Source organism: Tamandua tetradactyla, chromosome 25, assembly GCF_023851605.1.
Source record: "Tamandua tetradactyla isolate mTamTet1 chromosome 25, mTamTet1.pri, whole genome shotgun sequence".
Classification (NCBI taxonomy): Eukaryota; Metazoa; Chordata; class Mammalia; order Pilosa; family Myrmecophagidae; genus Tamandua; species Tamandua tetradactyla.
The window spans coordinates 30,215,884-30,228,277 of record NC_135351.1 but is presented as its reverse complement, the minus strand read 5'-3'; the positions used below and the strand labels follow the sequence as shown (position 1 = coordinate 30,228,277).

Genomic DNA, 12,394 nt, shown 5'->3' with positions numbered 1-12,394 from the left:
TTTTGTAATTGGGTTGGCTGTCTTTTTGTTGTTGAGATGAACAATCTCTTTATAAATTCTGGATACTAGACCTTTATCTGATATATCATTTCCAAATATTGTCTCCCATTGTGAAGGCTGTCTTTCTACTTTCTTGATGAAGTTCTTTGATGCACAAAAGTGTTTAATTTTGAGGAGTTCCCATTTATTTATTTCCTTCTTCAGTGCTCTTGCTTTAGGTTTAAGGTCCATAAAACCGCCTCCAGTTGTAAGATCCATAAGATATCTCCCAACATTTTCCTCTAACTGTTTCATGGTCTTAGACCTAATGTTTAGATCTTTGATCCATTTTGAGTTAACTTTTGTATACGGTGTGAGAGATGGGTCTTCTTTCATTCTTTTGCATATGGATATCCAGTTCTCTAGGCACCATTTATTGAAGAGACTGCTCTGTCCCAGGTGAGTTGGCTTGACTGCCTTATCAAAGATCAAATGTCCATAGATGAGAGGGTCTATATCTGAGCACTCTATTCGATTCCATTGGTCGATATATCTATCTTTATGCCAATACCATGCTGTTTTGACCACTGTGGCTTCATAATATGCCTTAAAGTCAGGCAGCGCGAGACCTCCAGCTTCGTTTTTTTTCCTCAAGATGTTTTTAGCAATTCGGGGCACCCTGCCCTTCCAGATAAATTTGCTTATTGGTTTTTCTATTTCTGAAAAATAAGTTGTTGGGATTTTGATTGGTATTGCATTGAATCTGTAAATCAATTTAGGTAGGATTGACATCTTAACTATATTTAGTCTTCCAATCCATGAACACGGTATGCCCTTCCATCTATTTAGGTCTCCTGTGATTTCTTTTAGCAGTTTTTTGTAGTTTTCTTTATATAGGTTTTTTGTCTCTTTAGTTAAATTTATTCCTAGGTATTTTATTCTTTTAGTTGCAATTGTAAATGGGATTCGTTTCTTGATTTCCCCCTCAGCTTGTTCATTACTAGTGTATAGAAATGCTACAGATTTCTGAATGTTGATCTTGTAACCTGCTACTTTGCTGTACTCCTTTATTAGCTCTAGTAGTTTCGTTGTGGATTTTTCCGGGTTTTTGACGTATAGTATCATATCGTCTGCAAACAGTGATAGTTTTACTTCTTCCTTTCCAATTTTGATGCCTTGTATTTCTTTTTCTTGTCTAATTGCTCTGGCTAGAACCTCCAACACAATGTTGAATAATAGTGGTGATAGTGGACATCCTTGTCTTGTTCCTGATCTTAGGGGGAAAGTTTTCAATTTTTCCCCATTGAGGATGATATTAGCTGTGGGTTTTTCATATATTCCCTCTATCATTTTAAGGAAGTTCCCTTGTATTCCTATCTTTTGAAGTGTTTTCAACAGGAAAGGATGTTGAATCTTGTCGAATACCTTCTCTGCATCAATTGAGATGATCATGTGATTTTTCTGCTTTGATTTGTTGAAATGGTGTATTACATTAATTGATTTTCTTATGTTGAACCATCCTTGCCTACCTGGGATGAATCCTACTTGGTCATGATGTATAATTCTTTTAATGTGTTGTTGGATACGATTTGCTAGAATTTTATTGAGGATTTTTGCATCTGTATTCATTAGAGAGATTGGTCTGTAGTTTTCTTTTTTTGTAATATCTTTGCCTGGTTTTGGTATGAGGGTGATGTTGGCTTCATAGAATGAATTAGGCAGTTTTCCCTCCACTTCGATTTTTTTGAAGAGTTTGAGGAGAATTGGTACTAATTCTTTCTGGAACGTTTGGTAGAATTCACATGTGAAGCCATCTGGTCCTGGACTTTTCTTTTTAGGAAGCTTTTGAATGACTAATTCAATTTCTTTACTTGTGATTGGTTTGTTGAGGTCATCTATGTCTTCTTGAGTCAAAGTTGGTTGTTCATGTCTTTCCAGGAACCCGTCCATTTCATCTAAATTGTTGTATTTATTAGCGTAAAGTTGTTCATAGTATCCTGTTATTACCTCCTTTATTTCTGTGAGGTCAGTAGTTATGTCTCCTCTTCCATTTCTGATCTTATTTATTTGCATCCTCTCTCTTCTTCTTTTTGTCAATCTTGATAGGGGCCCATCAATCTTATTGATTTTCTCATAGAACCAACTTCTGGTCTTATTGATTTTCTCAACTGTTTTCATATTTTCAATTTCATTTATTTCTGCTCTAATCTTTGTTATTTCTTTCCTTTTGCTTGCTTTGGGATTAGTTTGCTGTTCTTTCTCCAGTTCTTCCAATTGAACAGTTAATTCCTGCATTTTTGCCTTTTCTTCTTTTCTGATATAGGCATTTAGGGCAATAAATTTCCCTCTTAGCACTGCCTTTGCTGCATCCCATAAGTTTTGATATGTTGTGTTTTCATTTTCATTTGCCTCGAGGTATTTACTAATTTCTCTTGCAATTTCTTCTTTGACCCACTCGTTGTTTAAGAGTGTGTTGTTGAGCCTCCAGGTATTTGTGAATTTTCTGGCATTCCGCCTATTATTGATTTCCAACTTCATTCCTTTATGATCCAAGAAAGTGTTGTGTATGATTTCAATCTTTTTAAATTTGTTAAGACTTGCTTTGTGACCCAGCATATGGTCTATCTTTGAGAATGATCCATGAGCACTTGAGAAAAAGGTGTATCCTGCTGTTGTGGGATGTAATGTCCTATAAATGTCTGTTAAGTTAAGCTCCTTTATAGTAATATTCAGATTCTCTATTTCTTTATTGATCCTCTGTCTAGATGTTCTGTCCATTGATGAGAGTGGGGAATTGAAGTCTCCAACTATTATGGTATTTGTGTCTATTTCCCTTTTCAGTGTTTACAGTGTATTCCTCACGTATTTTGGGGCATTCTGGTTCGGTGCGTAAATATTTATGGTTGTTATGTCTTCTTGTTTAATTGTTCCTTTTATTAGTATATAGTGTCCTTCTTTGTCTCTTTTAACTGTTTTACATTTGAAGTCTAACTTGTTGGATATTAGTATAGCCACTCCTGCTATTTTCTGGTTGTTATTTGCATGAAATATCTTTTCCCAACCTTTCACTTTCAACCTATGTTTATCTTTGGGTCTAAGATGTGTTTCCTGTAGACAGCATATAGAAGGATCCTGTTTTTTAATCCATTCTGCCAATCTATGTCTTTTGATTGGGGAATTCAGTCCATTAACATTTAGTGTTATTACTGTTTGGATAATATTTTCCTCTGCCATTTTGCCTTTTGTATTATATATATCATATCTGACTTTCCTTCTTTCTACACTCTTCTCCGTACCTCTCTCTTCTGTCTTTTTGTATCTGACTCTAGTGCTCCCTTTAGTATTTCTTGCAGAGCTGGTCTCTTGGTCACAAATTCTCTCAGTGACTTTTTGTCTGAGAATGTTTTAATTTCTCCTTCATTTTTGAAGGACAATTTTGCTGGATATAGGAGTCTTGGTTGGCAGTTTTTCTCTTTTAGTAATTTAAATATATCATCCCACTGTCTTCTAGCCTCCATGGTTTCTGCTGAGAAATCTACACATAGTCTTATTGGGTTTCCCTTGTATGTGATGGATTGGTTTTCTCTTGCTGCTTTCAAGATCCTCTCTTTCTCTTTGACCTCTGACATTCTAACTAGTAAGTGTCTTGGAGAACGCCTATTTGGGTCTATTCTCTTTGGGGTGCGCTGCACTTCTTGGATCTGCAAATTTAGGTCTTTCATAAGAGTTGGGAAATTTTCAGTGAAAATTTCTTCCATTAGTTTTTCTCCTCCTTTTCCCTTCTCTTCTCCTTCTGGGACACCCACAACACGTATATTTGTGCGGTTCATATTGTCCTTGAGTTCCCTGATACCCTGTTCAAATTTTTCCATTCTTTTCCCGATAGTTTCTGTTTGTTTTTGGAATTCAGATGTTCCATCCTCCAAATCACTAATTCTATCTTCTGTCTCTTTGAATCTATCATTGTAGGTATCCATTGTTTTTTCTATCTTTTCTACTTTGTCCTTCATTTCCATAAGTTCTGTGATTTGTTTTTTCAGTTTTTCTATTTCTTCTTTATGTTCAGCCCATGTCTTCTTCATGTCCTCCCTCAATTTATCGATTTCGTTTTTGAAGAGGTTTTCCATTTCTGTTCGTATATTTAGCATTAGTTGTCTCAGCTCCTGTATCTCATTTGAACTATTGGTTTGTTCCTTTGACTGGGCCATATTTTCAATTATTTGAGCGTGATCCGTTATCTTCTGTTGGCGTCTGCGCATTTAGACAGATTTCCCTGGGTATTGGATCCAAAAGTTTGGAAGATTTTTCTGTGAAATCTCTGGGTTCTGTTTTTCTTATCCTGCCCAGTAGGTGGCGCTCGTGGCACACGTTTGTCAGCGGGTCCCACCAGTAAAAGGTGCTGTGGGACCTTAAACTTTGGAAAACTCTCGCCGTCCGGGGGTTCGCTAGCCCTAGCGGCTTGAGCCGGCCCGGGGTCCGAACGCAGGGAGGGTTGCTGGTTGCCGCAGCCCGGGAAAGAGCCCGTTCGAATTTCCTAGTCGGCCCTGGGCGACAAGCGTGGCGGGAGGGCGCCAGCGGCAGCGGCCCGCCTGAGAGAGTGCACGTTCCCCGGGAGTCACGGGTTTGGAAGGGGCCTCCCCCACCCGTCACCGTTCTCCGCGGCCTGGGGATTTCCGATCCAATTCTCTCAGTTGGTCCGGGGGGCTGCGCGTGGTGTGGGCGCCAGCCGCCTTGGTTTCAGGGGACCGCCTCTCCAATTCTCCCAGCCGGCCCGGGAAGGGGGAAGGAGTAACTCCGGCCGCTTCCCGCCCCGCCCGGTGAGGCCCGCGCGCCTCGGCGATCTCACCTGAGCGGCTTCTCTCAGCCAGCCAGCCGTTCCAGGATGGGGTACGCTGTCTTTTTTATCTCTGTTGTGGCTTTGGGCGCTTTCTGTATCGTTTCTACTCCCCTAGTAGCTGTCCTGGAGAAGAAACTAAGATCCGCGCGTCTTACTAAGCCGCCATCTTCCAGGAAGTCCCCCTCTACAGGTTCTTAAGGGATTCCCCGTTTTGGTACCATTTTGTACACATTTGGAAAATAATCTGCAGAAACGAGCTGTGCTTGCAAGGACTTCAGATTTCCTAAGATTTTTTTTCAATAGAAAGCATAATTCCACTTGATCGACTTAGTTCTCATTTTCTCTTACCTTCACTCCCCTTCCCTTCCATGCTCTTTCCCAAGCTGTTTCGCTTTGCAATACGTTACTGGTAATGAGTTCCAGGATAATGCTATCTTAATTAGTTTTCTCCTAAGTATTTGAACTCAAAATTCCTGTATCTAAAGAAATACGGTTGGGGTCTGTAATATAATGATGTTTTTGCACTTTCCAATATCCCCCACCTCTTGCAACTTTGTCAGCAACTATGCACACTCCTGCACATACTCTCTTGGCTCTGTGCCCTCCTTAGCTTTCCCCAAGGTTAACTCTGTGAGAATTTGTGCCCAGAGAGACAAACATTAAGAAACAGTTAACTTTGTTAGCAACATGTACACACCTTCTCTTGGTGCTGTACTTGCTTTTTCTATGCCCACTATAAAATCCTACCTCCCGCCTGATCAATGAGAAACACTTCCACACTAAGTTCTGTATCAACCGCCATCAGAGGAACTGGATTCCTACATTCATGTCTTTTTTTTTTTTTTTTTAAACATGGGCAGGCACCGGGAATCAACTCTGCCTGCTGAGCCATCATGGCCCACCCTACATTCATGTCTTTTGTCACCGTTGTAAGTAAGTCCCTATAATAAAAGCTCATGTCTCAGTCCATGCCTGGTGTTTTCTTTGGTCTCTCTCCTGGAAAAATCAGCGTGGGCTGGAGCAGAGTCAATAATAAAGAAAATATTTCTATCTTCAAAAAACCTCTCCCCTATGAATGTCATGCTATATTTCAAAGACAAGAAGCTATCATGTACTATGGTAAAGTTTCTTTGATTGTGGAAGAATAGAATTTTGTAAAACTTTTTTTCAAGTAAAAAATTTTATGAAACTTGGTCTCCTCAAAACAAACAAACTGTGCTGGTTTGAAAGGAAGTATGCCCCCAAGAAAAGTCATGTTTTGATATAAATCCCATTTCATAAAGGTAGAATAATCCCTATTCAATACTATATATTTGAAACTTTAATGAGATCATCTCCCTGGTTGATATGATTTAGTCAAGAATGGTTGTTAAACTGGATTAGGGTTGACATGTCTCCACCCATTTGAGTGGGTCTTGATTAGTTTCTGAAGTCCTATAAAAGAGGAAACATTTTGGAGAATGAGACATTCAGAGAGAGCAGCACCACGGAGCAGAGTCCACCAGCCAGTGACCTTTGGAGATGAAGAAGGGAAACGCCTCCCGGGGAGCTTCATGAAACCGGAAGCCAGGAGAGAAAGCTAGCAGATGATGCTGTAGTTGCCATGTGCCCTTCCAGCTGAGAGAGAAGTCCTGACTGTGTTCGCCATGTACCTTCTCACTTGAGAGAGAAACCCTAAACTTCATCAGCCTTTTTGAACCAAGGTATCTTTCCCTGGATGCCTTTGATTGGACATTTCCATAGGCTTGTTTTAGTTGGGACATTTTCTCGGTCTTAGAACTGTAAACCAGCAACTTATTAAATTCCCCTTTTAAAGGCCATTCTGTTCCTGGTATATTGCATTCTGGCAGCTAGCAAACTAGAACACAAACAAAAAAGGATCCTGGGGGGACAACTTATTTCTCTCAAACCTACCCAGACTGCAAGTGTATTCAGCCACTTTCTATCTTTCTGTCACACTTTTGTGCCCCAGGACAGGGGTAGCTTAAGTGTTACTGAGGTGGGCCTGGGTTCCTGGTGGGACCTTTCATCCACTCTGCTGTGAGGGTGGCCATTCAACCCACACCAGAAATAGCAGAAGTTTGAGCTTCCCCCTCCCCTCCTTGAAATAGCAGGGAGACTTATGTTTCTTGCTAGATGGAGCAAAGGGCACTGGATTTATCCTCCTGCTTGAAATAAAAGAAAAAAACGACAAAATATATATGAAAAAAATTTTCAAGCCCTTGCACACAAGGCAAGGAGGGATGGGAATCCCTGAAAAACAGGGAACAAATGACATGATATTATAGTGATACATAATGTGAAAGGACTGTCCCCAATTTACTTGTTTGAAAGAGTTTCCAGAACCTACACCTTACGGGAAATTCAAGAAATGCCTGGTGTACTCCTGAGTTAATCAGAGGGATCTGATGACAAGTGGGGATCCAAGGCCACTAGAGTTAGCAAGTCAGAAGAACAGACAGGAGACAGAGAGCTGTAATAAGAGAGAACTCCAAAGAAAACTTTCCGTAAAGTATTCAGCTAAATACTGACCAGTGTGGGCAGTTCTGTAAACCACACAAGACTGTCAAAGCACCACCCAAAAAGATGTGAAGTCGCAGTGATACTGAGAGGTCCTCTCAGGCTGGAAGCAGCAATACAAGGTACACATGTCTATGTGTAGATTTCAGAATCCAGTTCAACTCCCGTCAGGCTTGTCCTTTTCCTTAAAATTATACTGTATATACACTATATATTTATCTATGTTCTTTGTTCAAATTGATACTGAAACCTAAATTGGTCTTTCATCTTCATTTTCTTCTATTCATCTTGTATCTCTAGCTGATTTTGAGAAATGAGATTAGTTGAGAGACTATTTTGGAGCCTGTCTGAAATCAAATAGGCTATTTTTAAAAGCTGCAGTAGGGCAGGCCACGGTGGTTCAGTGGCAGAGTTCTCATCTGTCATGCCAGAGATCCGGGTTTGGTTCCCGGTGCCTGTCCATGCAAAAAAAAAAAAAACCCGACAACAAAAGCTACAGTAATCTTTTCCATTTAAGTTATTTGCTCATTAAGCAGTATTCCCACTCTTGGTCACTCTGCCCTGCTCAGGCCTTATTGCACACCTTGGTGCCAGAGGAAAGAAAAGAGACAAAGTAGGCTTGGGGAACCTGAGTGGATCTGGGAATGGAGTAGCACAGTGACAGGTTACAGAAAAACGAGGTGCGGTGGGTGGACGTGGAACTTCTTAGAACGGTAAACTTTGCTCCTGCCTTCAAAAGTTAAGGCCCTAATCTGAAGATGGGAAAAGGGATGACTGGCTGGAAAAGGGTAGCATCAGTGGGGTGGCCCGCACAGGGGTGGAGCCCACAACCCTGGCATTATTAGCACACGCTAACCAACTGAGCTAACCAGCCATATGGCAACCCCCCCAAAAAAACCCTTCTCTTCCTCAAAAGATGAAGGGTCTGAACTAGTAGACTATGAAGAACTTTCTGTTTTTCTCCTCCTAAATAATGAGAAATTCTCTCCTAAAATAAAGAGAAAAGATTGAGACGATGTTGGTTTTAAACCGTATTCACAGACAAAAATTTAAGCTGAAATTTTTTCAAGCTGAGACGATTGGCCCAAGAATCCATCGAAATATCTACTGCCCTTGTAATGACTGGGGATCTGTCCATGCGGACGATGACTCTAGGGAGGAGCCACCAGCTAGTGCTGACCTGGTAAGAGCCACGCCTAAACAGAAGGCGCAATTCCGTCTGCAACGTATTCTGCAAGGACCTCAATTATTAATTCTTGTCCCAGGGTCTCAATTGCCTGACGCCCCCATGGCCAGGCTTGGGCTCCTTCCTTCCTCCCCACATTCCTGCTGCCTCATTTCTTGAGTGATCTCAAATCTTGGGAAGCACAAGGCGCCTCCCTGGCAACCCTCCCTCAGTAATGCTGAGATCTCCAAACACCTCCCCCATCACCATTTCAGGGGCTGTTAAATAGTTTCTCTGGAATCTCAATCTTTCTACCAATCCTTGTTCCCCTCAAAATGTCACCATAGTTGAGCACCTTCCCTGTCCTTACAGAGATTTTAAATACAGAAACATAGTTATAAAATTATATATTCACAGATAGTGACATTTTATGTACATTTTCCTATTCCTTGGTTGTTGTGGGTTTTTTTGTTGTTATGCTTGTTTCTTCCTTTTGTTTTGTTCTGAGAACATATTTTTGCTCTATTTCCATCACAGTTTGGAGAGGAGTTCTTCATTCCTTTTCAAATATGCATAATATTCAAGCATATGAATGGAATATGCCATAGTTTAAAGGACTGTTAGTTTATTTTGCCCCATTGTGCTATTGCAAACACAGTTCCTATCTGTGAACATCCACCATATCTCATCAATATTTGATAGTTTACGCACGTGTAGAAAATCTGAGTCAAAGATATGTCCTTTGGCCACTTTGGTAGACATTGTCCATCTGCACTTCAAAAAACTGGATAGGGCCACAGGTCCTACCTATCCTCCTCTTTGAATTTCCTCCATCAGGTCAGCAGAAAAACTGGACAGTCAGTGGAGATATATAGGAATTTATTTGGAGTTATTTTGATTCTGGAATATGACCTTCTCTCAGGAAGGTGAGACTTAAATGCAGCTGATATTTCACAAAAGCAATGTGGTAAAATGTGTGGGTGGAGAAGGGCTGAGTGGAGAGCCTGGAAAAGGGACCAGTAGTGGCCTCTTTTTGTGCACTCCCAAGAGATCAACATGGGCAAAACAGCTGAGGGCAGAGGAGTTGAGAGATGCTGGCATGACTGGAGACTAAGACTGAGCTTCAGAGAAGTGAAGGGAGAGTTTTGGGAGCTGAGGCTACAGGGAAGAGAGCATGTGAGTGGTGCAGGACTCTTCAGAGCAATTCAATGTCTACACCAGAATACAGTTGATTCTGGGGAATGGGGTGCTAAAATGATTAGCCAGCATTAATCAATCTACATCAGGTGTGAATTTAGATGAATAGTCATTCTGCTTATAGGCTAAGATGAGAAATCTTGAATCTGTCATAATGATAGTGGGTATCCATGGGAGATATTTTGTTGTTATGCTTGTTTCTTCCTTTTGTTTTGTTTTGAGAACATATTTTTGCTCTATTTCCATTGCAGTTTGGAGAGGAGTTCTTCATTCCTTTTCAAATATGCATAGTATTCAAGCATGTGGATGAAATATGCAGTAGTTTAAAGGACTGTTAGTTTAGTTTGCCCCATTTTGCTATTGCAAACACAGTTCCTATCTGTGAACATCCACCATATCTCATCAATATTTGATAGCACCTGCATGAACAATCTGAAACTAGAAGAGAGTCCAAGGGAATGGAGCACAAATGAGAGAGAGAATAGGGATGAGATCAAAGAGCAAATGAGGTTCAGTGTGTAGGACTGATTTAATGAATTCAACTTTTCTTCCACTAAAATGGGGAGTCACTGGATAATTTTTATCTGAGGAGTGACTATATCTGACATTTCCTTTAAAATAATACTTTTGACAGCTCTTTCGCAAATAGAATTTAAGGGAGTGTATTAGGGCAAATACTCTGGGAAATTGTTGGTCTGAAAAGGAGACACCTGTTATTCACCGCTAGGGATAGAGTCTCACCACATGGAGGTGGCAGTAGTATAGCAATACCTGCCACTGGGAACTCAATCCTAGGGGGCCACCCCACTTCATGGTTGTTCTAGTTTGCTAGCTGCTGGAATGAAATATACCAGAAATGGAATGGCTTTTAAAAAGGGGAATTTAATAAGTTGCTAGTTTACAGTTCTAAGGCCAAGAAAATGTCCCAATTAAGACAAGTCTATAGAAATGTCCAATCAAAGGCATCCAGGTAAAGATACGTTGGTTCAAGAAGGCCGATGAAGTTCAAGGTTTCTCTCTCAAGTGAGTAGGCATGTGGCGAACATAGTCAGAACTTCTCTCTCAGCTGGAAGGGCACATGGCGAACATGGCGTCGTCATCTGCTAGTTTCCTCTCCTGGCTTCTGGTTTCATGAAGCTCCCCAGGAGGCGTTTTCCTTCTTCATCTCTGAAGGTTGCTGGCTTGTGGACTCTCTGCATCTCATGGCTACATTGTTCTGCTCTCTCTGAATCTCTCTCTCCAAAATGTTTCCTCTTTTATAGGACTCTAGTAAACCAATCAAGACCCACTCAAATGGGTGGAGACATGTCACCCCCTAATCCAATTTAACAACCATTCTTAACTAAATCACATCAACCAGGGAGATGATCTCATTACAGTTTCAAATATACAGTACTGAATAGGGATTATTCTACTTTTATGAAATGGGATTTATATCAAAACATGGCTTTTCTTAGGGGGCATACTTCCTTTCAAACCAGCACAATGGTTTACACGTAAAATCTTTAGGGAGGGAAATTAAGCATTTTCTCATCCTGTATTGTATGCATCCTTGTTCTGTGAACCCATAAGTTCTGTAATAAACAAAGAAAAACATGTCATGACACAAGGCCACAGTAACAGCTTGAAGGGTTTCTCACCTTCTCCCCTACTAATCTGTGATAGTAAACCAAGAAAGACAAGAATAGATCTCAAAATTGATACAAGTAGCTATCTCCAAGTAACAGTTGCAGCTCATGTGCTGGATAGTAATTAAATTTAGTTCCTTAACTAGGAAATGAAAAGTCCTAATGAAAGAGTGCCAAGGGGAAAAGCTGGCACCAAACAAAGGGAAGGTCGACAAGGATGGGATTCGAACCCACGCGTGCACAGCACAATGGATTAGCAGTCCATCGCCTTAACCACTCGGCCACCTCGTCCCATGAAGAAAGGGCACCTTGAGAAACTCTTTTCCAAAATCAAGGGGACAGTAAGGCGATGCTTTCTCCTAGGTGACTGTGTTGTTCTAGGGCTGGCTTGGTCTTTGTCTTTTCTGTCACATGGCACTGCACAAGGCAGCCTCTCCCCGCATCTCTCTCTGTCTGACTTTCATTCTGTCGGTAAAGGACTCCAGTAATCCAGATGAAAGCCCAACCTGATTCCATGGGGCCTCACCCCCCAGAATGCTGACCAAGACTAAGAACAGGTCTATGATGGGGTACAGAATTCAATCCACCACACCTCCTTAATTGAAATTTTTGCATGAATCCTTTTTCTCCTATAAATATATTTCAATTCCATATCTGCTGCAGAATTTTATCCCAATATCTGTACTTTATGCTAAAAGTCTGCTATTGCTATTGTTCATCTAATCATGCCACATTATAACAGAAAATATTTCTATAAATTGAAGTCTGATTTTTAGTTTTTTCCTGTACTATAAAACTCAAAGTGTTTTAGGCACTTTCTCCTGGTTTGAATTATCTTTACATTTAAGAGCAGCACACAACAAAAGATATACATGAATATCTTTTCAGACAAATTCATTTTACCCAAAATGCAGAATGGTGTTGGAAAAGAGCCATGGAAGAGCTGGGAATTTATTTTCCAGTGAATTTATGTGCCAGCAGATGAAAATTTCTTATGACTGGAATGAGAAGAGTTTGATAGAAAATAACGGGAAAATGTGGATATTTAGATAAATGTGGGGATTATAA

The 12,394-nt window shown here is 40.6% G+C and overlaps 1 non-coding gene across 1 annotated transcript; it reads right to left on the bottom strand.

Annotated features, from left to right (window-relative positions):
* Positions 1–11,535: 11,535 nt before the first annotated feature.
* Positions 11,536–11,617, bottom strand: TRNAS-GCU (transfer RNA serine (anticodon GCU)). Its single transcript has one exon. It is a non-coding gene; the product is annotated as a tRNA-Ser (tRNA).
* Positions 11,618–12,394: the final 777 nt, after the last annotated feature.